We start from the raw sequence: 7,025 nt of genomic DNA, 5'->3' as shown, positions 1-7,025 counted from the left end.
CTTGTTATGAGCCTTGACCTCTTGCATTTGTTGATTCATGGCTTGAAGTTGTTGAAGAAATTGGTTTTGTGTGGAATCGGGTTGAGATGCTTGCTCTTGGCTCCTTTGAGACGCTTGATTTTGATTGTTGTATTGGTTTTGATTATTGTGTTGGTTGTTTCTTGGGTAGTTTCCTCTTGGGTTTTGATTTTGAAATGGAGGTGGGTTTTGGTATGGAGGGTTGGAGTTGTATGATTGTTGAGCTTGTTGGTTCCATTGTTGAGGTTGATGTGATAATCCAGGTGGTGGTTGCCTCCAAGATACTCCACCGCCACTTCCCCTATATCCATCTTGCCCTGTTTTGTATGCCGCCACATGCTCGGGGTTTAAACCTCCACAATAAGATGTATCGTGATTTGTTCCACCACAATTTTGACAAGAGAAAGAATTAACTTGAGAGGAGCTTGCCACACTATTGACACTCGTATTCAACTTTGAAATCCCTTTTGTCAAAAGCTCAATTTGATGTTGCAATTGATCAACCTTCTCCAATTCATACTTTCCACCCTTTTTGGTGCATTCTTCCTTCTACCACCCCGAGAGTAGTTCTTCACTACCTCTTCAATTGTTGCTTCAACTTCATTTTGGGGGACCTTAATCAATTGGCCACCCGCCCCCGCATCCAAGTTAGCTCTAGATATAGGTTCCAATCCATCATAGAAGAACCGCATGAGCAAGCTTTGATTGTATTCGCCGTGAGGACATGCTTGTACCAACTATTTGAATCTCTCCCAAGCTTCACTAAGACTCTCATCCGCTTCTTTTTCAAATGATGCAATCTTCCTTCTCATTTCGGCGGTCTTTTCTTCGGAAATGAACCTCTTTAAGAATGCCTTTACTATCTCTCTCCATGTTGTAAGAGAGTTTGGCTTGACTTGTTTTAGCCACTTCTTTGCCCTACCCGAAAGAGATTGTTGAAATAAGTGTATACGGATGTATTCTTGGGAAACTTGATTGGTTTGGATCATGGCACAAAGCTCAAGGAATCTATCAAGGTACTCGATAGGATCTTCACTTGGAGAACCCGAAAATTGTTCCGCTTGTACCATTCTAGTGTATTGAGGATGAATGGTAAAGTTGGTTTCCGTGACGGGTAGCGAAATCCCTCCCGTGGGCTCATAATCCTCGGGATTCCCAAACTCACGAAACAAAACATCATTTTCTTGTCCCGCCATTTCCTCACTTTGAGAATTTGAAGACCAAGAATCACTCTCACTATCAACAATAACACCGAGACCTCGCCCCTCTTCTTGATAAAGTCTACGGACTTGTCTCAAAGTGCGATCGATTTCGTGGTCAATGTAATGTGTAGGTAGTCCTTGAGATCTCCTTTGCATCCACCAAAGCTAAGCAAACAATTAGCAATGACTATCAATAGAGTAAAGGAACAAAATAAAAAGCAACAAATCCAATAATAACATAGTGAGAGTGCAAAACAAGTCGTTTCCCTGGCAACGACGCCAAAAATTTGATCGGGGGACAATAGGTCGTGTCTACTATCCTAGATAAAATCAATAATTTATATTCCTAACCTAACTCTATCAAGTTTGCACTAGATAGTGGCAAGCTAGGGTCGAACCACAAGGAAACGGGGTATTGCACAATCAAGGTGAAATAAAGAATCTATTGCAAGTATCAAGGGGTGTATTGGTTTGTTTTTGAGAGTATCTAAGATTAAACTACCTACTAAGAAGAAATTAAAACAAGCAAAATAAGGAATTAAACTAGAATCACCAAAATAAAGATGAAAGATAAGATTTTAATGGAAATATGATTAAAAACACTAGGGAGAGGGGGTTCCAATCATGATCTACTAATACAACTATGATAATCATCATGGATTCATGCCAAGGAGTACAAACTCTACTCAAAATGATTCATTCTCATGCAATCACTCAAAGCAAGTCAATGAAATCGGTTAAGCCTAAACTAGATCATTCTCATGCATCTAATCTAGAACTCAAATATTGGGGCTAGAGGTGCACAACAATAGCTCCAAACATAATAAGCACTAAATCATCAACACAAGGCAAAACCCAATCAATCATCAATATAAACTCAATCAATCATGATTTTCACCCCCTTCCCTAGCTAGAAATCTAATCTAGAGAAAGGAAGATACCCATATCAACTAAACTAAACATGTATTCAATCCCAACAAAACTAAACATGATTCAAAATCAAAGGAAAAGCAATGAAATAAGTAAAAGGAAGGAAATTTTTGGAAATAAACACTATTAAGAGCAATAAAACCAAATAAAAGATAAGGGATAAAGAGATTACTACTATTAAACTTGAAGGATTAAGCAAACATGGACTAGTTGTATTGAAAGATGAAAACTTTAAGGAAGCTTAAAAAGGTCTTGATTACAACAATTGAAACTTGAAGGTTAAGCTACTTTCTCTCTTTTTAATGTTGATATTCTCACTCTACAAAGTATTGCAATGGAATAGTGAATAATAGTTCCCCCATGTCATGAAATTCAAGCTAAAGACTATACATAGTTTCTTGATAAAACAAAGAAAATGGGTGAGGAAGAGGCCTCTCCAGCAAGGTTGTCGCACCCTCTCAGTTGTGGGTACGTAGTTGGAAAAACCCAGCTCGCCACGCCCTCTCCTTGCCATCTCCATGCTATCTCTTGAAACTGGGTGTTTAGCTCAGGATCTCTGTCCGCGCCCGCGGCAATGGAACCCGCGCACGCAACATAGCACTCCTGTCCGCGCCCGCGGCTTGCTGTGGCAGTGCGCCCTCTCCCTTTTGCATTTGCTTTCCTTGGAACAAGATACTCTAGCAACTTCGACTCTGCTTAGCAATTCTAATTCCGCCCACGAGTGCTAGGAGCGAACAAATAAAGGGTAAAAATCAAAAGAAAAGATAAAAGAAAAAGGGAAAACACGAGAAAGAACGAAAGTAACTAAAACAAAGGTAAAAACAGTAAGAAGAGGTACAAACAAGTGATAAATAGGGGGAATTCACTAGTGAAAAAGGGTGAAATGGTGGCGTAAACGCCACTCATTAGTAACCCCTAATTTCAAATAACCCATAATTTCAAGTAGTAACCCCTAATTTCAAGTAACCCATATTATAAGTAAACCCTAAATTCAAACAACCCATAATTCAAGTAATCCCTAATTTACTGACCAATTAATTATAACCCCAACTATTACCGATTAAGTAACCCCATAAATACTAAGTAACATTTTGGCCTGATATTGAGCTTACCTAATAAGGGCCCTATCCGTTAAAGGCCCTGTGCATTAAAAGCCCTTTAAGCTTGACCCGAACCCATTATCACTGGGCTACCCTATCCAATAACCAGCTTCACTAACAAGTAACCCCATTTTTGTTAACAAGTAATCCTTATATTTAGTCATAGTGCAACGAAGAACAAGAATTTTTTTTTTGAATAAACGAAAAACAAGAATTTAGAGGAGAGAGAATGGTAGAAAAATACAATGGAGGAGAGAGAAATTCAAAACACAAAATGGCATAAGCTTGAATTTGAACAAAGAATCGTAAAATATATGGGGTATTAAACCCCTACGATATAGTAACCTCATACGAAATACACTTATAACAAATTACATATAACTCGTACAAATTATTGAATTAAACATGGAAAAGCTTGAATTTCAACAGAGGTCAAAAACGATGGTGCCGCACTTGTGCGATCCATTGCGATTCCGTGCCGCACTTTTGAATTATCGATTTAATTCAATTGCGATTCCATGTTTATTCTGAATTTCGATTGATTGCGATTCCAAGTTCATTCTAAATCGATAGATTATGGTGTATTTATTAAAGAGAGGTAAAATTATAATATCTATAATGGAGAACAGAAAAAAAAAGTGAAGGATAGTATTATTGAAGTTAAGAGAGAGAAAATAAATAACAATAATGGAGAAATTAATTTGAATGATATATAAATGGAGGAGAGAGAAAAAGTTAAGACACAAGAAAGAAGAAATGTCACTTACTCACTTTGTTAATATACAAGAGGAAGTGAGGAGTTAAAAAATCTATATATATAAAAAAAGAAATATAACGGTGCTCTCACTGCTCTGTAATGGACTCCGTTATAACAAATTGGATTGCATGCTTCATGCTTGGGTCTTATATACTGTGGCTATATAAAAAATTGTGTTGAACTCTTTTAGGTTGTCCTGGTCCTTGGGACGCTTGTTAGTTTTGTCAAAAATCTAATCTAATGTATACAAATATAAAGGGGAGTTTTTTCCTGAGTTATTAAAACACCACGTAGGATTTTATTTTTTAAGAAATTATTAGAGCGCCACGTAATATTTTTAAAATGCTACAATCAGATTATGCCACGTAAGATTAGTTTTTTTAAAGCGCTATGTAGGATTATAATTAAAAAAAAGAAAAAATTGTCATAAATAATACGACCTTTCAGCGGTCCGCCAAAAATAAGTTAACGTTTTGATTATTTCTGAAAAATACGACCTTTGGGGGTTGTCCGCTTTAAACAAGTCATGACCTGTTGTTGACTTGATTAATAGGTATATGGGACATGTGTTAATGTTTGATTGGGTTTTAAAAATTTAATTTGTTTTTTATTTTAATATTTTAATATTTAGTTGGTAATAATATTAATTATTATTATTATTTTTGTAAGAAAAAAAAAACCCCTCCCCCACCAGCCACCTCTTCCCCTCCCTGCCAAGGCTTCCAGCACCTCTTCTTGGCAATCACCAGGCCACCATAGCAAACCTCATCCTCGTTCCACCATACCCTAACCGTCATTCCCAAATCCGCACCACCGTCAAATTCTCTCTCATCCGCCGCAAGCCCATAACCAACAGTCCACCATAGCCAACCTTAACCTTGACCTCCTCCTTCTTCACTCCTAGAAGATCCACCTTAAGCACGTGCACTTCAGATATCTCCTTCCAGTCAATTCGAGCGTTAACGAAAGCAGCGGTGTCGCGAGCAGATGGGGCTGGTTTTAAAGGAAAGGGTTTGGGGTTTGGGGAGTTGAGAAATTAGAAAGTTGGGTTCGATAGTTTATTTAGAGAGTTGAGATATTAGAAAAATTGGGATTGTAAATTTGTTTTATTATTGATGATTGGAGTAGTGAAATTGGTTTGCTGGATGAAAGAATGTGAATTTCCAGTGGTGGTCGGATTTTAGAGGGGAGGGGGTTAGGCCGTTAGGGTGGTCGGATTTTGGAGGGGATAGGGTGGGGGTGGTCGGATTTTGGAGGGGATGGGGTGGTAGTTACTGGTGGTCGGATTTTAGAGGGGGGGTGGTGGTGGAGGTCGGTTGTGGAGATGTTGCATTATTCATGGTGCATTCATGGAGGTTTGAAGGGAAGAAGAAGAATGGGAAAAAAAAATTAATTTAAATTTTTTTTTTAATTGTAATTAACAATCATTAAAGTTGTTATTAATAGTTAATTACATTATTAAATGAAGTTATTAAAAAGAAAAAGAAATTTAACCGGTCATTCAGGTTGCAAGTTTAATAACTTTTTAAAGCGCACAACCCCAAAGGTCGTATTATTCAGAAATAATTAAAAGGTTGACTTATTTTTGGCGGACCGCTGAAAGGTCGTATTATTTATGACAATTTTTCCATAAAAAAATGCTACATAGGATTAATAATTTTAAAACGCTACAATAGTATTATGCCACGTAAGATTAATATTAGAGCGTCACATAGTTATATTTTAGCCAATGAAAAAAAAAATTGGAATTTATTTTCGATCAATAATTTTAACTAATTATAAAAATAAAATTAGCGCGTTTTTTTTTGTGTGGCTGGCCATATCATGTGACTGACTGAGACAAACCCAAACACTAACCGAGTAACCCCTAACCGTCCGAATAACCCTTAATTGATTGAGTAACCCTTAACCAAGTAACTCCTGACTAAGTAATCCCGACCACATGGTAAAGTTAATAATTCATTTTATAATTTAAAATTCAAGTAGTAAGCAAGCGAATATGACAAAGTTTATTACATAAATATATATTTATTAATATTTTATTTGAAAAAATACAAACAAACTTGCATCGCACGGGGTTCATCTAGTAACACTAAATTAGGAGATAAAAATCTATAATGTTGTCGAACAATCAATATTAAACTTTTGGAAACTTTACTATTTAAACACAATTAAAAATTGCATAAGTTTTATAATCCATGTTAAAAAAAAATTTAATGTGGTAAAATACAATTTTATTTTTGTTTAGGTGGTAAAAAACAATTTGATTTTTTTATAATTAAGGTCCCGTTCACTTCACCTTATTTTTGCTGAATTGAAATTATTTTTACTGAACTGAAATTATTTTTGCCGAACTTAAATTATTTTTACTGACCTGAAATTAATTTTACTGAACTGAAATTATTTTTTTTGAATTGAAATTATCTTTACTGGTTCCATGTTATATTTCTTCTTTAAAGCTACTGATTTTAACTGAATTAAAATTACTTTTACTGTACTGAACTTATTTTTGCTGAACTGAAATTATTTTTACTGAACTGAATATTATTTTTTTTAAGGTGAAGTGAACAGCGCCTGAGTGATAAAAATAAAAAAAATCTAAGAGTAGAGAGACGATAACAAAATCTAAAAAGAAAATTTTCTTTAAAAAAAAAAAACCTAAGATGAAAATTAATTATAACGTCAAAGTAGTATGCGTGTGGCTTTTCACTCGGGCGCTATACACCCCTTTCTCCTCCATTGAAGAGTACTTTGTGTTCTCCATTAAAGCGGCTTCTGAGATTTCTCTCCTCCATCGAAGCGGCTTCTGAGGTAAGCTGATTTTTTTCCTTTTATTTCATTATCATTAATATCGATTCATCGTATATTAATTTCCCAATCAAGGGTTTAGTTTCACACTATCAGTAATTTAATTGTCATTAGTCAATTTAGGGTTCTTCTAAGGTGTATAATTGAACTATTGATTAAAATTACTCTTTTACTGTGTGCTGTTTACGTTTGATATGCTTAAAAGGGAAG

This window comes from Chenopodium quinoa, unplaced genomic scaffold (genome assembly GCF_001683475.1).
Source record: "Chenopodium quinoa cultivar QQ74 unplaced genomic scaffold, ASM168347v1, whole genome shotgun sequence".
Lineage (NCBI taxonomy): Eukaryota > Viridiplantae > Streptophyta > Magnoliopsida > Caryophyllales > Amaranthaceae > Chenopodium > Chenopodium quinoa.
This window is presented reverse-complemented; position numbering follows the sequence as displayed.